The sequence below is a fragment of the Triturus cristatus genome, chromosome 7, assembly GCF_964204655.1.
Source record: "Triturus cristatus chromosome 7, aTriCri1.1, whole genome shotgun sequence".
Lineage (NCBI taxonomy): Eukaryota > Metazoa > Chordata > Amphibia > Caudata > Salamandridae > Triturus > Triturus cristatus.
In genome coordinates, this window is record NC_140590.1 from 34,943,458 (window position 1) to 34,965,287 (window position 21,830).

The 21,830-nt window shown below is 44.1% G+C and overlaps 1 protein-coding gene and 2 long non-coding RNA genes across 3 annotated transcripts in view; 1 reads left to right on the forward strand and 2 right to left on the reverse strand.

The window, feature by feature from the left end:
* LOC146808744 (uncharacterized) overlaps positions 1-7,698 on the forward strand; it is a 22,111-nt gene extending 14,413 nt beyond the window's left edge. Inside the window, exon 3 of the long non-coding RNA XR_014966249.1 lies at positions 4,593-7,698. This is a non-coding gene — a long non-coding RNA (uncharacterized LOC146808744). The remainder of the gene's footprint in view (positions 1-4,592) is intronic.
* Positions 1-21,830, reverse strand: part of LOC146808743 (pregnancy-specific beta-1-glycoprotein 1-like) — a 321,140-nt gene that overhangs the window by 64,945 nt on the left and 234,365 nt on the right. The gene's annotated exons all lie outside the window — the stretch shown is intronic.
* On the reverse strand, positions 7,379-21,062 carry LOC146808745 (uncharacterized). The gene is made up of 5 exons (XR_014966248.1): positions 19,024-21,062; positions 17,407-18,953; positions 10,323-11,502; positions 8,203-9,718; positions 7,379-7,862 (listed from the first exon to the last, which is right to left on the reverse strand). It is a non-coding gene; the product is annotated as an uncharacterized LOC146808745 (long non-coding RNA).

Sequence of the window (21,830 nt, forward strand, 5' to 3'; positions counted from 1 at the left end):
ATCCAGAGGGGACCGTACGAGAAGTGGTTGAGGAGAAAACTGTTGGAATCCTGAAAGTTATCTTGACTGACATTGGAGAAGAGTCGGATGCTCAGGATGTTGTCGAAGATCTGATAAAATTTGATGTTGCTGAAGAAGAAGTGAAAAGTGATGAAAATCCAAATTGAGTGAACAAAAGGAATCACTTGGAGAAAAGTGAAAAGAAGAAAATCTGAGATTAGCTGTTTGAGATAATATAGAGATCTAAATTTCAGTAGTGGAGTAGAAGAGGCTAAGTCAAAAGACACTGCCAAAGTAGTAAAATGGCTAACACAGAGAATAATCAAAGTAGATGTGCCTTCTTGAAAAGATGGTGTAGAATGTGCTGCTGCTGTACTGGATTATTAATGCTATTATGGGGTGTATTAGCTTTACTAGTTACTTTTAGAGTTACAATAGACACTTTTGGAATACACACTGAGAATATGACTAATATAGGGAAGAGTTCACAGAAAATAGTTCCGACTAGAAGTAGTAACATTTACATACATAAAGATAGGTCAATTAATGATTTTTCTAGCAATGTTTTTTCAAAGTTGTTGTATGAATACGTAAAGACAATGGAAGTTAGGGATTGCTACGTCTGTATGCAGTTACCTGCATCCGTTTCAGAAGGTGTTACTTATCACCATTTACCAGCTACGTATGGAATTTCATGTAGTGTGCTAAGTAGTGTTTTTTATTTGTTAGGGAAAATAGATTATGAGATGTCTAACAAAGATAACATTTTTGGGCAATTGCCTATGAATAGAAAGCTGAATCCAGCGAAAGAAGCTAACATTTTTGGTGATATTTTTATTGAGAAAGAAGAATTAACATTAGATTACATTTTTAGAAACAATTTTACTTGCAGTTTGAAAGAAGAGAAGGCTTTCCTAGACATGGTAGAGGAAAGGAGAATGAGCATGCATGAAAAGGCAGGGAAATATAAAGTGAGTGAGACAATATGGGATATTGAGATGGGAAAGGAATTGAGGAATGGAGCTAGTCCAACTTTAGCTTTAGATGCACCACAGAAGGGTAAACTATGCATTACCAGAAAGAAATCTCAATATGATAGGTATTTTGTTGGGACTAGTGAGTGTCATGATACATACTTCATTGCAACAGGATGGGGTTTTAAAGGTGGAGAAGATCCAGTTTTCCCGGGAGTGTATTACGTTTGTGGGAATAAGGCTTATTACAAGTTGCCTGACCATTGGTATGGCACGTGATATGTGGGCCTGGCCTTTCCAAAGATTTTTCATATAGATAGGATAGAAGATGTAGAACACATTAATTTACTAACACGTTTTAAGAGAGAAACTTGGTCAGAAATCGTAGGTGATATTTTTGGAGCTTTAATTCCAGCAGTGGGAATTTCTTTAAATGCATATGGGATTCGGAAACTGTCAACGGTGGTGGATCGCTTATCGACAAGTACCGCTGGAGGGTTTCTTTTGGTAAATACGGAGATGATTGCCGTACGTCCCATGTCTATGCAAAATCGACTTGCCCTTGATATTCTATTGGCCAAGGAGGGTGGAGTTTGTGGAATGCTGAAAGTTCAACATTGTTGCACTTACATTCCTGATGAAAGCAAAGATCTAAAGGTCTATATCAAAAATATTACTGATTTGCATTAAGAATTAGTACCACTGGAAGCTGAAAGTATCTGGACTAAAATAGCTAATAAGATAGTTGCTGTTAAGAGTTTTATTGCTAGGATAGGTGGTACCATTATTGGTAAAATATTATTTCCATTGACATGTGTAATTGTTGCTTTATTGATACTAAGATTGAGGTGTTTGTGTTGTAAAAACAGGGGAGGGAAAAAGAGAATAATTAGAGGAAATACTGAAAAGAAACAAAAGAGGTCAAGGAGAGACCCACAAGAGATAGAATTAGAAGAATTGAGGGAGAGTGTTTACTTGGAGTCAAAGAGGGATGATGTGAGGGAGTCTGGTGTTTAATGTTGTGTCATAAAAGACATTTTCAATTTCTCCTAAAATTGGGACAACATTTTTTTTTTTGGGTTGGTTTTTGTGGTGATAATATCACCAAAGGGGGGATTGCTGGAGCAGAGTTTTCTGTTGAAAATTTATTGAGTTTTAAGCTCCAGTTTTGTTTATATGTTATGATTAAAATTACTAATTTATAATCACTAATTATTAGTTTTGTTAAAAGTCTTGATTAACCAACATTACTAATGAGAGAAACTACACGTGGGAATGCATATATGTTACTTAATAATACGTGCAACTTAATTAAATGAGTGTTGCAAAAGTGCTATTTGTTTCGTGTTTGCGCTTTTATATTAACGTGCTATAATGCTTCTTTGTGTTGCAGACGGCTAGGTAATTACATACACATAAGGGTATTAGTGGGGACTAACACTGTATAATCATTATGATGTGGTAACGTTGTTTTGTGTTTCTTTTAATTAAGATGGTCCGTTTTGGCCTAAACCAAGATGGCTGCTATTTACAGCCTGCGTTCGAGTGATTGAATTTTGATGAGAGGCCCTGCTGAACATGGTTAGAAGTCACCTGACCACAGCCTCTGTCTGATTTAAAAGTTTCCGTGAGGACAGCAGCTCCGGGCATGCTTCCAATTGCCCTTGGAAAAGAATAAAGCCACAATGAACTACGATAAACCTGTGGTGGCTTCGCTATGGTACCAAGGAAGAGCATTCATAAATGTATCGCTTGCAAACTCGAGTTTCCTTCTTCCGTGTTTTTATTTTTGTGATTATTCCTGAGCGGAGGTTTTCTAAATGTTACCAAGCGACATCCTTTCCTGCTCGCTCTGCTCAGCGGCTCAACGGACATTCAGAGTTTATTTGTTACATTTGTTCTGCTAGTTTTGTTATAAATATTACTAGACTAGAGAGGGTCTGTAGCTTTTGCATTCCGATTTTTGAGGCCACTTCTTCCTGAACCTATGTTCGTGAGGATCGATGCTGATGCTGACGGCAGCTCGAGAGACTTTACTGAGAGACCTGTCCTGACCATTTAGCTAGAATAGGTAATTATGAGAATAATGATCTTGCTATTGATTGACTTTCATTTGAACTAATTTAGATAAAATGACTTTTGTTTGAATTCCAGTGTCAGGTGGTTATTTCTTTGTCATTTATTGAGTTACAAATGTATTTCCTATGTTTAAAATCATGACTCAGGACAATGTCTTTATGATTGCATTGACCTCATTTTAGATGCAGATTGGTTAGGTTTCTCTCCTATATTCAGTGTGGATATGAGGAAATATGAATTTTATGATCAGGTATGTCCCCTATCTTAGACCCCAACGGCTCCATGTACATGCTACAAGTACATGTATGTTCCCTCCAGTTCCAGTTATGAAGACGCAAATACATGTGCGTCCACCGTTAACATGTCCTCTTTCAGATCCGCCATGAATGGGTCGGATATTCCGTTCCTAAGTATCAAAGGCCACCGACTTTATGTGGTTCACTTTCCCCATTTTACAGTTCAGGCGAGTAGGCCCTGAATTCTGCCATCAAGCCTTTTCCTGCCTTCTACCTCTGACAGCTCCAGTCTGAGCTCGCATCTGTATCCATGAACTTTGTCCTACTCCCTGCGTGGCTAACGGTGCCTGACTCGGCCTGTTGCCTGCCAGAAAATGTATTTCACCTTCAAGATTATCTGCTCCGCTCCTCATCCAATGCATTCCTGTCTAGTAGTTTAGGTAAACATTCTTCCAGCTACCGAGCTAAGGGCCCGGCCTCACTGTCCTCATGCAAGTAATTCATAGCCCCTGTTACCATGGAAGATTCCTGCCCCCTCGCATCTCATGTAGACACTTAGACGCTTGTACACGCACTAACAGTCAGGATAGAATAGATTCCGTTCGAGAGACCTTTCCTTTTGGATAACACAGTTCTTTAAACATAAGATATTAGATATGATTTGGGATTTAGGTTGACTTGACCCCCCAGACTTCTGTCTCCACATGTAGAGCTAAAATGTCAAGTCCCCTTCACCCTCTAGTTGCACGTCAATCACACGTCATGCGGCTGCGCGCGCATCTCTGCCAAGTATTTCTGCTGACATTGCAGGATTCTCTTATGGATCCACCCACTTGTGACATCATGTTTAATGACGTTTCTAGTTTACGCCTACATGTACGCCTTTTTCATTACGTATGTGTATTCTTATCTGTCTTATCAGCTGTTACGCCTCCTGCATCTGTCTTACTGTAATGCATTTCATATATATATGATTACCTGTCAATAATGTATTGCCTTCCCTTCCTGAACCTTCGTGGTGATGGAATTTGATGCCTATGGTTCGAACCATAATTCCTTTGTAGAGGAATAAAGCCTTTCAGAACCTCTAATACCACGGATTCTGCCTCTTATTTTACTGAGTTATTCTTACTAGATTTTACCGCATCAAAAATAGTACAGGTAATTAAATATTTACCACAGATAGAGTAATAGTATGAATTTCAGTGTGATGGGCCCTAGCGTATGATGAGTGTATGTGCGTGTGACTGTGGATTTACTCTGTCCGTGGAAGTAGGGAGAATTTATATGCGCCGATCTGCAGCATCTGTTCATTTTGTGGTGACCGCCCTCGTGCCCCCCTAAGTACAGACAAAATGTTATTGCATTTGCGGGTTAGTCCTTCTCTTGCTATATCAAGTAAAGGGAATGGGTATCCTGTGTTATAGAATACAGTGGTTTGTATCCCCCAGGCTTTAAAGGTTTCCTGTTCTTCCAAGACTATGTTTGCGATTCGGTTACTAATCCAGGTGGCTTTGGTGGGTTCTATTCCTTTTGCTTTGTCCAGATTTACAAATTCTATTGAAAGAAGGTCAGTAGAACGTATGCCTTTTAGTGTAGGTATTGTGCCCCAGAGTTGGAGAATATTCCCTCTGTTCAAGAAGTCGAAAGGTCCTTTCGATTCATATTCTGTGGTTAAAATAGTAATGGCTGAATTCCTGGTTTGGTTTACTGGAGTTTTTTTTTCCAAAGATTGTCCCCAGGTGATATTTCGGGGTGATGTTGGTGAGTTGCTGACTCGGTCTGATCGAGGTATCAGGAAATAGGGACTCTTGGGGCTTAGGGCCTATTGATCCGTCTAGGCCACGGTCGGTGTTTAGGTGTCGTATTGGAGAGAGACCCATATGCCCAAATGTAGTGGTCCTTGGCTCGAAGAGGGGACCCTGTGCTTCATTACAGGCGCTACTTGTGCTGTTGTTTTTTTGGTTTGCTTCCCCTGGTGCCTTTGTTGGGTTCGGAGTGATCCTGTTAGCTGGCAGCTCAATTTTTAAGGTTGGTGTGTAGGAATTGGCACCCAGTAGAGGTAAGACGTGTAAAGTTGAGGTTGAGGCCAACTCCTGGTTTGGGCCTTCGGTAGCAGGGGGCTCCCTCGACTCAGTTGATTGTGACATTCGACTGCTGGTGGTGGTGCTGTCGTCCTGTTTTGACTTGGTTGTCGGTTTGGCCGCGGAGTGATATCCAGGCTGCCCCCAAAGGTGGTATTTCAGCTTGTGTTACATCCTTGTTTTCTGTAGTGTTGGTGTCCTTTGGCTGGTTAGATCTTTCCTCAGCTTCGGGGACATATCTGATGGCAGATTGAACTTGTGCTTGCTGCTGTGATATTTTCATTGTAAACAGAGGATAGAGCTTTGTGAGGCTCGGAGATGGTATTTATTCCGTCCTTTCCTCCTAAGTTGGCAGCGTCACTTTGAGTTCTGCTTTGGTGTTTGCTCCTTGGGTGGCGGAGAGGTCCTAGTGGGCAGTCTACTTTCGTGACGGATTGGAGAGTTGTTGCCAGATTTTTTTGGGGCAGTAGAGTCCCTGTTTGGTGCCTCTTTGGCTACTGCTTAATTTGAGTTTGCCCCTAGTTTGTCTTGATGTGGGCCAATTGGCAGGCCTTTTATAAGGGTGGAAACAATTGAGGGGAGTGACAATAGTTTGTCAATTATAGGGCCACAGCTGCAGTTCAGTTTTACTTCCTGCTGGGGTCTGCTGATTAAGAGGTTTAGTTGGCCTAGTTTGTCGTCTATACCCCCACGAAGAGGGCCAGAGTATCTAAAAGTGTCAGCTGCAGGTCCATTTTGTCTGACTGGTTGTCTAAAATGTCAACCGTTCGTTGCATTGTATTTAATAAGATGTCCCATGTTTTCGATGCCTGATTCCTGGTTCAATTTGGTAAGCCTGGGGTCAAAGGAGGAGTTGGAGGGCTTTTTCGTGAAATTGGATTGTTAATCACTGTTTCTTGGTTGTTGCCTTGATTTGTATTAATGCAGGCTGTAGGCGGAAGCTGTTTCCCAGGAGTGTCCAGTGCGTAGGACACTATTAGGTCAGCCCTCTCCTGCGATCCAAAGTAGGAGATGGGGTCCTGCCCACTTACCATGGAGACTGGAGAGTCCGAAGAAGTTTCAGAAGACTCTTTGGGGGTATCTTGGTCACCCCCTGTTTCCTCTCCTGGTGAAGATTGGGCTGGTTTGGTGGCCTCTCAATGTCGTGGTGGCATGAGTGGGGGTTTGTGGAGTTCTTTTTGAGGCAGGAATTTGAAGAGGTGTTCTGGTGAAAAATTCAAATTGTGTCCAATCGAGTCCACCTGCCCCAAATTTGTGACCTTGCCGTTTGTTGTTTTAGGCTCTAGTAAGATTTGTGCCTCCTTCCACTTTTTGAAGTCGATTGAGACTGTTGTTATGGCGTTGCAAATTGGGGTGGGGGTAGGCAAGGATTGATGAACAACATACTCTTCAGTACGAGTTTCCACATCCTCCACCTCCTCTTGAGAAATAGGTGGGCTGTTTGTTTTATGTTTCCACATTTTTTCTGATGTTAGTGGAGAGACCACCGGTTTGGTCGCTAGGATTCCTACTGTGGTTTGCTCCGTGATTGGTGAGGTTGATGGCAGTGAGGGGAGCAGAGGTAGGAGAGGATCATGAAGGCCCAGAATTTTGCCACTGAAAGAAAATATGGATGACGCTGGGTCCTTTAGGAATTGGAATTTTGATGAAATTTTTGGTTGATGCAAGCGAGGTCGATGGCTTCCAGGGTTTTGTGCTGGATTACTGGGGACATCCACTTCCTCCCCTGCTTCAGTGGCCATCACCAGAGTTCCTGTACTTGGTTTTGAATTTCCATTTTGTTTGGCTTTACGCACTGTAACAGCGGGCTGCCCCCTTTTCCTGCCCGACCTCATGGTTGTGGTGGTCTTTGTCCTCTGGGAGAGGCCCTGCTTTCTCGCACCTTCCCCGTTACGTTGTATTTGGCAAAAGCCCTCCTAGGGTGGATCAGGACAGGTCTGTTGGGTCTGTCAGCTGCCGTGGAGGTGCCGGTGGAGGGGCATCGGAGTGGAGGTGGATGGTCTGCTTTTTTTTTTTTTTTCCTTGGGGCTGTTTGTCCTGTCACCGGTGGTCCCAGTAGCCCTTGCTGCTACTGCCGGGGCTTACGCAGAGTCTTCCCGGCTGACGCTGTTTCGCTGATAGTGCTTGTCTGCGTGCTGCAGGTTCGGGTTCGGGGCTGTTCAATCCTCAATCCCATAGTGTTTCACAGTGGGCACAGGTGGTGTGGGGCAGAGAACACTAGCACAAGAGCAGGGGCAGAACGCAACTTGGCTCCACTCACCCCCCCAGCACCACTCAGCACCACACGGCTCCCTGCGGCTTCTTGAAGCTCACAGCAGTTCCCCACAACACTGGGACAGGGCACACTGGAGCACACTGGAGCAAGTGCCAACCGGGAGCAATGTGGAGTGGAGAGACCATGAGCATGCGCGGAGCAGGACGTGTGCGAGCAGGAGTGGGGCAGGAGTAGAGCACACTGGAGCTCCACAGGCTACACGAGCAGCACTGCACTGGTGCCCCTGTCGCCCCCCGCGGCTCTACTCACTCCACTCACAGCTCACGCCGCTCTACTCAACTCCCGCAGCTCCCTGTCGGTCCTCATGATTCCCGCGGCTCCGTGCGGCTGCAGCGGGTCAGGGCTCAGGATTCTGGGCTCGCAGCTCGCGGTTCGCAGTTCTCTTACGGTTCCAAGCTCCCGCGGTCCGCTTTCCGCTTGCTGCCACTTTCTGCTGCTGCCTCCTTCGCGCACACCACAAGACCTCTACAAGACCTGTCCTGGCGTCGTGAAGTCAGTCTGGAGAGGCTCACAGCTGAACTGACCAGTCTCTATGGGGATGACAGAGTCATCACGCTTTGTGCTCATCGCATTTTGTATACACATTATCTATCAAAGATGGCGCGCTCACATGTCTGTGTTTAGCTTGCCTCCATGGGGGAGTAGAGTCAATACGCTGCGGGTATTTTAAAATAAACCTGTCGAAGATGGTGCGCCAAATGATCGCTTATACGCGTTCATTGTTATGTGACCCCACAAGATTGTGTGTCCTAATTACCGATGGATAAGTAAAGATGGTGCCCTCTAATTCAGAATAAAGACACAAAAGTAATCATAATAGGTGCATAGAGGCCTGGATGTTGGGTTTTAGCTACACATAGAATTCCTTAAACATGCTTTGTTTAAATTTTATGTTAATTACAGATATTTGTTTCATGTGGCGTTCTTATGTAGTGTAGTGTTCCCCTCTAGAATTTTGAGAATGTTTCTAGCTTCATACGGATGGTATGCTCTAACTCATGGGCTATGGCTGGCATACTCAAATAACCGTCTAAATTAATCCAATATGACTATGTTTAATCCTCTTTTAACCATAATGGTGTGCTATTTATCTTGCACAAGTTGTGATATACTTACTTACTCTTTTCCCTCTTTAAATCGTGCTGTGTTATATTGTTACACAATGAGTTTGATGTCTGGCTGCATCCTGTTGAAGTTCCCATGTGTGTTTTTTACAGAAAAATCTCTTAAAAACAACATCCATTTTCTCCCTTCATATATTGAGGAATATACGAGACGACAACACGTGTATTGAGGTGTGTTAGTTTATGCCCATTTTGAGAATGAGATAGTCCGCTACCATGAATGTGCAAATACTGTTAAAGGCCTAGAGTCTCTCCATCAATCTGTCTGAAGGACCACATGTTTGATTACCTATCTTCCTGTGTAAATAAGTATACAGTGTGGATATGTCCTTTATACATATTTCCAAATAGTTTTTCCTGTAAATAATTGTGTAACAAAGAGAACAAATAGAGCTTAGGTATTAGACCAATATATTATGTAGCGTCTGTACTATTGTATATTGTAAATAGATAGAGGTTTTATATTTGTAAATAAACTGTAAATAAGTGTTTGTTATGTGTTTATTTTGCAGCCCTGAAGAAGACCCTGGTGGATGAAACGCGTTGGCTACTTCACGTTTGCTGTGGGTTTTTTTTTTTAAAGATGCCGAATAAAGATTTTTTGGAAGAAGAAATCACTCTCACATTTGTTTATTGAGATGACAACAATTTATCATTTCAAATCGTGTACTATGTATTGAAGATTTATGATGTATATATAATTGAACTTGAAATTGAATGCTAAACCACTGCTGTATAAGATCAGAAAAAGGGACGGACACTGGCATGACCAAGGGACTTCAGCCGTGCCGCACCCTTTGGGCGACTAGTTAAAAAAAATAAACGACCGTCATGCAGAAAAGGTAGAAATAGCAGGGTAGTGGGTGCTGCACTGTCGGACAGCGCAACACTCCTGTGCGCTCTGTTCCTGCGGCAGCTCACCTCCTGCACAAACCTTTGTCTGATTCTGATTTAGAGGCCAGATTTCCTGCTGCTCTGAATCCAGTTACTGCTTCCTCCTGTGTTCCTTTGATTCCTCCTCTTGAAAAAGCCGGACGAAAGCCAAGTGCCTTGCGACTCATTGTATTGACATAGCATTGCATAGACATCACTGAAGCAGCAGACTTTTGCTATTGTGAAAAAGTTCTTCTAGATACCCAGACCACTACTCTAACCCCTGACGCAGTAGGGTGCATCTAAAATCATACCAACGCCCCCAAGAAGCAAAATTTGCCGCCCGGGGAGTTTTCTTTCACACAAGACCGAAAAAACCAAAAGTGCTGGTTTGTAAAGAAATAAAACAGCCATTTTCATTAAAATTAGACCACAACAAAGAGTGTTTCACTTTTGATAATATGGAATTCCCAACATGGAGATTAGGTGCACGCCAAACATTTTGAGATGGAACAACGTCGTCTTTGTAGACCCCTTTCATGCGCAATGTGAAAATGAAGAAAGATTTGTTTACATCATCAGAGCGAATGGGACTAAAGCTAATTAAGCAGCATCCTTGGTGAAACGTTTGCAGGATATAAAATGAGTAGTCTAGAAAGGAACACATAATCACCTACTGCGCAAGTAAAGTGTTGTTGGCAGTTACTCCTTGGTATAAAATGGAAATGTTGTATTGGAGCACCAGCCAATAAGGAGCCAGGAAAAAAGAAGTGAACCAATGGCAAGCTTCAGGTGAGATTACACTCTGTAGAGTGACCACCACAGGTCTTACAGACAGCGAATGCACGCTGATGCTCGACCTAATAACGAGGTTGATTCTATGGCAGGGTCAGAGGCTACACAGATTGCAAATCTTTCTTCACTGCTTATTTTCAGCAGCCTTATAACAATGACATAGACATTGTTTTATGTTTTTTTCCCATGGCTGCTGAGCAGCAACCAAGAGAAGGCTTACACCATTAGTTATTGGCATGATGGGACTTGTAGTTCTTTATTACTCATGGTGAATAAGAGGTGCTAGGCTCTGAACTGGGCCCAGGGTGCTGCCGATAAAGAGCTGTGAGGTTTTGCAGTGGAGGGTCCTGCATCAACCTGCACCGCCTTGCATTGAGGTTGAGGAGTGAGGCATTGAGGCAAGGAGGAGTACACTCTGACAACCACAAAGGATCCAGGACCTTAAAGACAGGCTTGGAAATTAGGACTGACTCCCAGAGTCTTAGCAGATGGGACTAGGCCCTGTCCAATTGGTCTGGTCAGGCGCTGAAAAGCAGGAGAGGCCTCTGGAAACTTGTTGTAGCCCTGTAGTTCAACCATGAGGTCACCCAACTGACCTTAGGAGTCACTTCTGGAGTCGTTGAGAAAAGGCAAGCAGGTGCTGTCTTCCTTTAGTGATACAGAGAGCTAGGCAGTCCTTCTTCTGGTCTTCACGGATCCAAGAGCGTTCTGATTTAAGTTCTGAAGATGTTACATTTATACCCTATATCTGGTTCTGGTCAGTTCTTTCCCTTCCCTGGTCACTTAGTTGTTCTAACACTCCTGTTGATGTGACAACTGACATGGTTACCGATTATGTTTTCGGCCCGACAGATATGCATTTGATCAGATATTCCAAAAGTATGTATAAAAGTCCCTTTCCACATCTATGGGTCACATGACTCAACAACTTAAAAATGTACTCTCTATCTCGAATGACACATCTCCTCAACTGTCTACTCAATCACAACAGGCTACAACACAAAAGCCAAAAAACAATCTATATCTAAGTTGAACTCCTTAGAATGTTAAAAAAGGAATACGCTACTTATCAGCATGCATCTGTTCTTGGCATGTAGAGCTGCAGAGTCACACACTTAGGATAGTAGATCGCCATCTGGTGTTGGGCTCGGATGCTAGCAGGTTGTTGTTGTCTTCGGAAGAAGTCTTTGGTCACAAGATAGGTGACTCCTCCCTTGGACTACAGTGCGCATGGGCATCAACTCCATCCTCAGATTGTTTTTCGCCATGATGGGAAATGATGGAGTTTGTAGAAAAAAGAGAGATGTCCATGAGTAATGTCTAAGTAAGACGATGCTGGAACAGATACAGGTCCTGGGGAGGTGGGTGGGCGTGTGTGACTCTGCAGCTCTACATGCCAAGAACAGATGCATACTGGTAAGTAGCATATTCCGTTTGAGGCATATGAGCTGCAGATCACACACTTAGGATAGACTATACAGCAGTGTCTCCCCTAGCGGTGGTCACCTGTATCGGTTGCAGCAGTTTGAAATAAAGTTTTAAGGACAGCCTGACCCACAGAAGCTTGTTGCTTTGCTTGCACGTCAACACAATAGTGTTTAGTGAAGGTGTGTGTTGTAGACCATGTGGCTGCCTTACAAATATCTTCTAAGAGAATGTTTCCTAAGAATGCCATGGAAGCCCCTATTTTGCGTGTGGAATGCATTCTAGGGGGAACTGTCAGTGTGCGTTTAGCCTTGTGGTAGCATATTTGGATTCATTTAACTATCCAGCTGGCTATCCCAGATTTGGAAATGGGGTTGCCTTTATGTGGTGGAGAGAACGCAACAAACAATTGCTTTGTTTTGAGGAATGATTTGGTTCTGTCGATGCAGTAAAGCAGGGCTCTTTTAACGTCTAATGTATGAAGAGCTCTTTCAGCTATCGAGTCGGGATTTGGGAAGAACACTGGTAGCTCTACTGATTGGTTAAGATGGAACGGAGATATGACTTTTGGAAGGAATTTCGGGTTCGTTCTAAGAACCACTTTGTTACGGTGTAATTGTAAGAATGGTTCTTGTATGGTTAAAGCCTGGATTTCACGTACCCGTCTGAGGAATATGATAGCGATAAGGAAAGCCACTTTCCATGTGAGGAACTGCAGTTCGCATTTATGCAGAGGTTCAAATGGGGGTCCCATGAGCCTAGTGAGAACAATATTTAGATTCCACACTGTAGAGGGTGGTAATCTGGGAGGAATAATCCTTTTAAGACCTTCCATGAAGGCTTTGATCGCAGGCACTTTAAATAGTGACAAGTGTTGTCGATTTTGTAAGTAGGCTGCTAATGCTGCTAGGTGGAGACGTATGGATGAGTATGCCAGATTACATCTTTGCAAGTGTAGCAGGTAGCAAATGATGTCCTGGATGGATGCATCCAGTGGGTTTATATGATTGTTAGTGCAGTAAATGGCAAATCTTTTCCATTTTGCAGCATAGCAGGCTCTAGTAGTAGGTCGTCTGGCCTCCCTTATAATATTCATGCAGTCTGGTGGTAGGTTGAGATAACCAAACTCTAGGACTTCAGGAGCCAGATTGCCAGGTTCAGTTGACCTGGATCTGGTTGTCTGATTTCTCCATGGTTCTGGTTTAATATGGACGGGGAGAGATGCAGTTTTTGGTGGGGCACTAGCGAGAGTTCCAGTAGTGTTGGGAACCAGGGTTGGCGTGCCCATGTGGGAGCTACTAAGATCAGTTTGAGAGACTGTTGCCTGAGCTTGCGTACCACTAATGGAATGAGTGGGAGAGGCAGAAAAGCGTACTCAAATCTGCCTGACCAGTTCATCCATATTGCATTGTCCTTTGACTCCGGGTGGGGAAACCTGGCGGCGAAGGTTGGGCATTTTGCGTTTTCGTGTGTGGCGAACAGATCTATGTCTGGTTGGCCCCATTGTTGGAAAAAGGGTATTAGAACTTGGGGATGTAGTTCCCATTCGTGGATTTGTTGAGTCTGTCGACTTAACAAATCGCCAATCTGATTGTGAACCCCTGGAAGGTGTTCTGCAAGTAGGTATATTTTCTGTGGAATGGCCCATCTCCAAATGTTTTGCGTGAGCTGGGACAGCTGGAGAGAATGTGTGCCTCCTTGTTTCTGTATGTAATACATGGCTGTCATGTTGTATGTCCGAATGAGGACAGTTTTGTTTTGGAGATGTATTTGGAATGATTTTAGTGCTAGGAACACTGCTAGCAGCTCCAGGTGATTGATATGGAGCATTTTTTGTTGAGTGGTCCATTTGCCCTGAGTGGTGTGGCCGAGGAGGTGGGCTCCCCATCCTGTGAGCGATGCGTCCGTTGTCAGCACTATCTATGGAAGAGGCTCTAGGAACGGCCGCCCTTTGGAGAGGTTTGTTATGTTCCACCATTTGAGAGAGTGATGTGTGCGGCTGACTACCAACACCGTATCCGTAAGTTGTCCGTGAGCCTGGTTCCACTGACATGCTAGACATTCTTGCAAAGTAACGCATTTGAAGACTTGCATAAGGCACAATGAAGATGCATGACGTCATCATGCCTATGAGTTGCATGAACACTCTTGCTGGAAGAGAGTGTTGGATTTGGAATTTTGCGATAAGAGCTTGCATATTGGCTATCCTGGCTGGATTGGGATATGCTCAGGCTGTGGAGGTTTTAATTGTGGCTTCCAGATACTGATGTATGTGAGCAGGTTGGAGGTGAGATTTGGGATAGTTTATTGTGAATCCCAAGTTGTGTAAAGTTTGGATAGTTTGGTGAGTGTGTAGGACACACTTGTTGAATGACTTGGCTTTTATTAGCCAGTCGTCTAGATAAGGGAAGACATGGATTTGTTGTCGTCTGAGATGTGCTGCTACTACTGCTAGACATTTTGTGAATACTCTAGGTGCAGTGGTTGTTACCCCGAATGGGAGGACTGCAAACTGGTAGTGTTGTCCGTACACCACAAACATTAAATACTTCCTGTGGGCAGGATGTATGGGGATGTGGAAGTAGGCGTCCTTGAGATCTAGTGTGATAAGGAAATCGCCTTGTTGCAGTAGTGGGAGCACTTGTTGAAGAGTGATCATATGGAAATGATCTGAATTGATATACAGATTTAGGGGTCTGAGGTCGAGTATTGGTCTTAGAGTCCTGTCCTTTTTGGGGATTAGGAAGTAGAGTGAATATACCCCTGTACCCTGATGTTGTAAGGGAACTGGTTCTATTGCGTGCTTTTGAAGCAATGAGAGAACCTCCTGTTTGAGGAGTGTAAGATGATCTTGTGACATGGGACGATGTTTGGGTGGTATATGCGGGGGGTAGTTGTGAGTTCCAGGCAGTAACCATACTAGATAATTTGTCTTACCCACCTGTCTGTTGTGATGGAGTTCCAGACAGGTACGAACTGTGTTAGTCTTCCCCTGACCGGAGTGGATTGGTCTGGGGGGAGTGGATGAAAGTCACTGTTTTGTGGCAGGGGTGCGAGTGTTATTATTACCTCGCCCTCGCCCTTTGCTGTTGTTTCCTTTGTATCCGCCTCTAAAATATCCTCTACTGGGGGATGTGTGTGTGGCGGTTTTAAATGTAGAGGAGGTGTCCGTTCCAATATTTTTGGAGGCTCCTCTATAGAAGGAGCGCAGAAAGGACCCACGTGGTTGGGGAGATTGTAACGCTCCCATGGACTTAGCCGTTTCTGTGTCTTTTTTCATTTTTTCCAGTGCCGCGTCTACTGCTGGCCCAAAGAGCTGCTCCTGATTGAATGGCTGACTAAGTATGGTAGTTTGTACCACAGGCTTAAAGCCTGAGATGCGCAGCCATGCATGTCGTCGTAGGAGCACACTTGTGTTAATTGCTCTAGAGGCGGTGTCTGCGGCGTCAAGTGCACATTTAATTGCTGCATTTGAAATGAGCTTTCCCTCCTGAATGAGGTAATTTGCCTGGGCTTTGTATTGGTCTGGCAGATGTTGTAAGAGAGTCTCTAATTGATCATAGTGGGCCATATCATAGCGTGCCAGTAGGGCTTGAGGGTTGGCAATTCACCAGTGATTAGCGGCTTGTGCTGCTACTCTTTTGCCGGAGGCTTCAAATAGATTGGATTCTTTGTCTGGGGGTGGTGTATTTCCTGTGGTTTGGGAGTTGGCGCATTTCCGCGCAGTGGAAACGACCAAAGAATCCAAAGGGAGTTGGCCCTTGATGTAGTTAGGGTCTTCAGGAGCAGGCCTATATTTCTTTTCAATTCGTGGGTTGAGAACCCTGGCACGAACGGGGTCTTTAAAGACTTCGGAGGCGTGTTTTATGACACCTTTAATGATGGGCAGGATTTGTACAGACTTTTGAGACTGTTCGAAAGTGTCTAGTAAGAAGTCTTCCTCTGGTGCGTCTGAGTGCATTGTGACGCCGTGGTATATTGCTGCTCTATTTAATAATTGTCCAAACCCCAGGTGATCGTCAGGAGGCGATGGTTTTGAGGGATATGGTTGAGGGTCAGGCATATCTGGTAAGGGGAAAGCCCAATCATCCAACGGTGTGGTGTCTGGGTCCGTAAACAGATCATTAGGATCACCCCCACCCCCTAGGTCATTATAATCATCCTGTGGTGGTGGTGTATGAGATGGAGAGGGTATATGTAATGGTGGTGTAGGCAGAGGGGGTGGGATAGGAGGCAGTATAGGAGAGGAAGGAGGGATAGGGGAAGTAGAAGAGTCCTTCCTATTTACAGCAACTGGGGCAGGTGGTGTGTCCAGCTTCCGTTTTTTGCATGGCACCGTGGTGACATGTCCAGTCTTGGGGTTGATATAGATCTTTTTCTGCCTTGGGTCTGGATGAAAAAGTTCTTATTCTTCGGGAACAGTCTTTGGTACCGATTTTTTTCGGTTCCGATCGAGGTTTTGGTTGATCGGTTGCGTGTTTGGCTTTAGGAGAGTCCTTAGCCGGTGGTTTCGGTACCGACGATGGTTTCGGTGGCGATGTGGTTTTCGGAGCTGAAGGTGTATCTGTGGGCTTGGAAACCTTCGGTGCCGGTGTCTCTATTGGCTTTGGTGGTTTCGGTGCCGAGGGCTTCGGAGCCGATTTCGGTGCGAGTAATCTTTTGTATTCGGTGCCGATGGTGCCGGTTGGACAATTACATGCGGTTTGCTCGGTCCCGAGCTATCGGAAGGCTTATGCTTCTTCGGAGCTGAGCCCGGAGGCGGGGCTTCTGAAGGATGTTTTCGGTCTCGACTGGGGCCAGCAGGTGAAGTCTTGACCAATGCCTTTGGTTTTGGTGGGGTTGGGGCAGGGGCAGTGGTACTCACACGTTGCCCAGGAGTGATGGGGTCGTCTGAGTCATCTGCTTCGGAAATTATTTGCAGACCCTCGGAATCTTCTTCCGGGACATCTGGGCCTTCTTCAAAGATGTCCTCTGGTTCCGGAGCTGGTCTCTGTGCCATGATGTGGCGTCGAGCCCTTCGATCCCGAATGGTCTTTTTGGATCAAAATACTGCGCAGGCTGGACAGCTGGACTCGTTGTGTTCCGGTGATAGGCACAGGTTGCAGACTTTGTGGTGGTCACTGTGCGGAAATTTTGCTCTACACTGGGGGCATTTTTTGAACGGAGTCCTTTCCATGAGCCGTAGGCCTCACGGCGTGGATAGGCCCAGCAGGCCGCGTCGACGTCTGGAATCGAGCCGATGTAATCGATGTCGAGGATGAAGGTGTTTCGATGTTTTGTTTGTTGTGAAGTTTTTCGCTTCGAGAAGCTTGGAATTGATATTTCCAACCGGAGCGGAAAAGTTGCATCCGAACCCAATGGCGGAAAAAAACAATCTGAGGTTGGAGTTGATGCCCATGCGCACTGTAGTCCAAGAGAGGAGTCACCTATCTCGTGACCAAAGACTTCTTCAACAACAACCTGCAAGCATCCGAGCCCAACACCAGATGGCGATCTACTATCCTAAGTGTGTGATCTGCAGCTCATATGCCTTGAACATACTTATTTAGATGTTTTTCCTTTGATACCTGAAGATATTACTGAAGACTGAAGATGAAGGGACGAATAGTGTTTCCTCAGTCCCTGATGATCAAGGGGAGCATTTTGAAACTGAGGTCTCTGGCAAAGATGAGGTGGCATCTTGGTGATCCTTAAATAAAAAGATGAACTGCTTTAATATTGAGGCAGGGGAAGGTTCTTCTTCTAAAATGAATAACTCATCTCTCTTGCATCCTACATTTGATCCAGAGGAAACTGTTACCAGTGTTCTTCTGAGTGGACACCCACTCCAAAAGCAGCCCTTACATACAAAGCAAAGTAAGAAAATCCTTTGCAACAAGAGGAGTCAGAAATAGACCCCAAGACACGTGCAGAATATTCAAGACTTTCTTTAGCGACAAAGTAGCAATTCATAAAAGACCTAAAGAAAGCCACTGACAAATCATGCATGCCAAGATTAACCTTTAGGCTTATTAGGTCAGTTTTCTAAAATTTTAGATTTGGCATTTAGCACTAAAGACCAAGGCACCACATTAGACCATGATATTTTAGCAGACTAGACACAACAAAACTTCTGTTTATTGGGCAATCCTAAACTTTGCGACTTTTTAACAAATGAGGCTGGCCCTTAAGCTGAAGAGCTACTATGTAGAGATCCATTTGTTAAAGAAGTAGCTATATTTCTGAAAACATTCACATCTTCAGATAAAGCCTAAACAACACTTACATTTTTTTCCAGCCTAACCTTTCCGACAGGGCAGACAGAGGAAGCAGCCACTCAGCCAGCTGTTTTTTACCAGGCACCATGCTGTGTAACCTTCAGAGGAAGGAGTCAATGGAATGACAACCTCAGAGGCACCCCAATCTTTCCAACTAGAAGTCAGGGTTTCCAACATGAAGGCTTCAGTGATAGGTCCACACATTCTATCTTTCATGGCAAGACATCAATTTTCTTCAACTCTAAATTTCGGTGAAAGAATTCACATTATTTTCAAAACTGGCAAAAAAATATGACACTGTTCATGGCTACCGCCTGAAATTCTATGCAGCTCCCTTCCAAACTTCTCCTCTAAAGCAAATCCAAATCATAGACCAACAGATAGCTTAATTAATTCAGAAACAAGCAATCACACCTCGCACAACACACCACAATGATTTCTTCTGTCTTGTAATCAACTTCAAGCAATTGAATTCCTGGATTCTTTACAGTCACTTCAGGATGGAGGGAAGCCATCTTTTTAGGGACCTTCTAAGAGAGGACAACTTCATAGTGCACTTGGACCTCGAAGATGCTTATCTAATGATTCACATTATTCTTCCTCACTCTCCTTTTGCTAAGTTCTAATGGCGCCAACAACCTATGAGTCTACAGTTTGGCCTGCCCATTGGTGTTTTGCCAACTTAATGCAACCAGTAGTGCCATTTCTCAGACCTCATGAGGTTCATTTAATCGTTTATTGAGACGATATTTTGATTACATCCCAAAAACCAAATATCTTACTTTTTAATCTAAATCTTACTATGACTTTCTGGAAAACCTCAGATATGTACTAGTAGTAGCAGTAGTAGATTAGATTTATTCGATTTTTGTTACATAAAATCATAAAAGCAGATATGTACTAACTTGAGACACATCAGATCTTCTTCCTTCAAGCCAGATTAAGTTCCTGGGTATCTGACTTGCCTCCAGCACACACAAAGGAACCGAACACTAGCCTTTTGTCATTCCAGACTTCTTAGAGCCTTGGCAGGGGGATGGAAGAAAATTCCAGACCCAGATGGGACAGTAGCTTAGAAAATCATCACCTTTCAAAGAATGGCACCAGGTAAAAATATTGGCCCTGCTGAGCCACTCTTCACTACACTCCTAGACCTGCTGGTGTGAGAGAGAAAGGACTGCCTTGTTCCCCTAAGGCCTTCTCTGCTGCTTCAGACCTGCTTTGTTTTCAGGGGCCAGCCCTGCTGCTTGAGGCTTGCTTTGTTCCCTAGAAGATGCTCTACTGCATGAGGCCTGCCTTGTTCTTCAGAGGACTGCCCTGCTGCTTGACTCCTGCCTTGCTCTCTGCAAATAACGAGTGGGCCTGCTCTCTTGAATCCATGGGTCAGTTGACTGACCTTCGGTTCTCAGCTACAGGCCCACAGCAAGCTCCAGAGGCCTCCATGCAACTGTCCAGCTCACCTGCTGCAACTGGATCTGCCTGGACCTGCAAAGAATCTGCCTGACTCCTGCTGACCTGCGCTAGAGTGAGTCCTTGAACCCCAAGAAGTGCCTCCGCATGGCCTGGACCCTTGGCTGGTATCAGAGAGCACCCCTCTACAAGAAAAGGAGAAATTCTGAGGTTTGGATTTCTGGCTGGACTTTAAGGTAATTTTTTCAGCAAGACTTACCTGGTCCCTATATTTGACCTGCACTCCATTGGGGTTGGCTTGAACTTGTGATTTTCCCCTTTTCTAGCCAATCAGATGACAATGATTGGAGCTTTGTGCTTTTAGGCGCTATACTTACCTAAAACTTTGAAATTCAATATCTTTGGTTCCACTAATCAAATATTTATGATTTTAGTCTCTTTTTTATTATTTACAATTTATTTTCGAAATTGTGTTGTGTTTTCATTGTAATACTGTCTTGGTGCTGCACAAATACTTTTTACTTTGCCTCTAAGTTAAGTGTGACTACTTTTGTGCCAAGATTCCAGGGGATCAAGCATAGGTTAATTTAGGGATATTTGTGGTTCACCCTAACAATAATTGTGGTTGTTGTGGTTGTTGCTTGATTGTGGCTTCCACCCCCCACAACCAATAACCCATTTTTTTAGGAAGCAGATATGATTTGTTTTCTTAGCATTGTTGGCAGCAGAAGGTGTTTCCTATTGAACAGACAATTCCTATTATTCAGCAATTTTTTACTGGTCATATTCCAGCTGCGGATTATCTTATATGAGAACAACTATAAGTTATTGTGTGGTATTAGATATCTTTTCTCCCAATCCTCAATATTCTGTTCTATGGGATGTATCTGTAGTTCTAAAATGTATCCAGTCTTGGCCTGATAATAAATATTTATCAAGAAAACATTTATCTGCCAAACTTTCCATTCTCCTTTGTCAAGCAACTGAATAGTTTCAAGATGTTGAATCGAGTCACCTTCCTGCACCAAAAACAATCCATGGAGGCTTTTTCCTCTTTCTGTGTGTACTGCAGAATGCCAAAAACGAAACCAGGAATGAACATTTTCATTCATCCTCTGTGGAAGGGAATGTGCACCATTGGCTAGAGCATTTAGACAGGAGATCTGAGGAAGATGATAACAGAGCTGCAGTGTTAATTTTCTATAGTGAATAATGGGATGTTGTTTGATACAAAGCAAGAACAAGTTCCCTTTGGCTGAAAAAGACTAAGAATGTTAGGATTTTTTTCTTCAGGGGTTGTCAATAATCACAGACTGGGTTCACCCATGAAATTGTCATACTTGATGCTTTTTGAGAAGAAATTGGCTGGTAAATTGAAAGATGAGACTTCCACGCTTCCTGCTTCTAAGGATGTCTGTCCTCCTGCCTCCCTTCCTGGTCAGTCCTGGAGAGAGATCTCTACAGCTTTAGAATTTAACCTCTAGAGCCAAGCACTTCTCATCTTGTGACACAATATATCTACTGACCCCCAACGGCAGAGGGGTCTAGGTCCAGACAGGACGGAGACTTATCCTCCTGAGTAACTCTTGTCCAGCCTGCCTGTGTGAACCGTCTCCGCTGTGTCTGGAGAGCGAAGAACGTCCTATGAACCCAGGTACCTAGAGCTGCTGCTGAGAAATTATTAAGGGAGGGCGTAATATGCATAAGGGACCTACGTGGAGAGGCACGGAGATAGAACCAATCTCCGCACTCTCCGCATAGTTCCCTTACGCATATCCCGCCTCCCGCCCTATTAAATACATTAAAAAATACCTGTTTAAATAATCTTACTTGCATTCCTCGGCAGGAATACGCATGCACGGGCTCCCGCGCATACGCAGTTCTCAGAAGAAGACACGCTGGAAGAGGTTTGAAGCCCGGGGACGCCGCCGATCAGGTAAGGTTATTTAAACATGTATTTTTTTATGTATTTAATAGGGCGGGCGGACAATTTCTGTTACGCCCTGAGTGTGCGGAGATTTGTACTGTTTCTCCGCCTATTATCGCGGAAGGCGGAAGGGCAAATCTCCGCACATTTCGTGGGCGGAACGGAGTTGTCCGCCCACCCTTAGAAATTATGCTGCTCTGGTCCGGGCCGAAGTGCAGACAGCGCCGTACAAAATGAGGACGTTTGCAACTTTTTCTGTAAAGTAGGAATTTAGTAGTTTGGAATCTATGGATAACCAGAACAAAATTACTACAGTTACTCTTGGCTCATAAATTGTTCCTTTCGTCAAATATTAACTTTTCAAGATATTC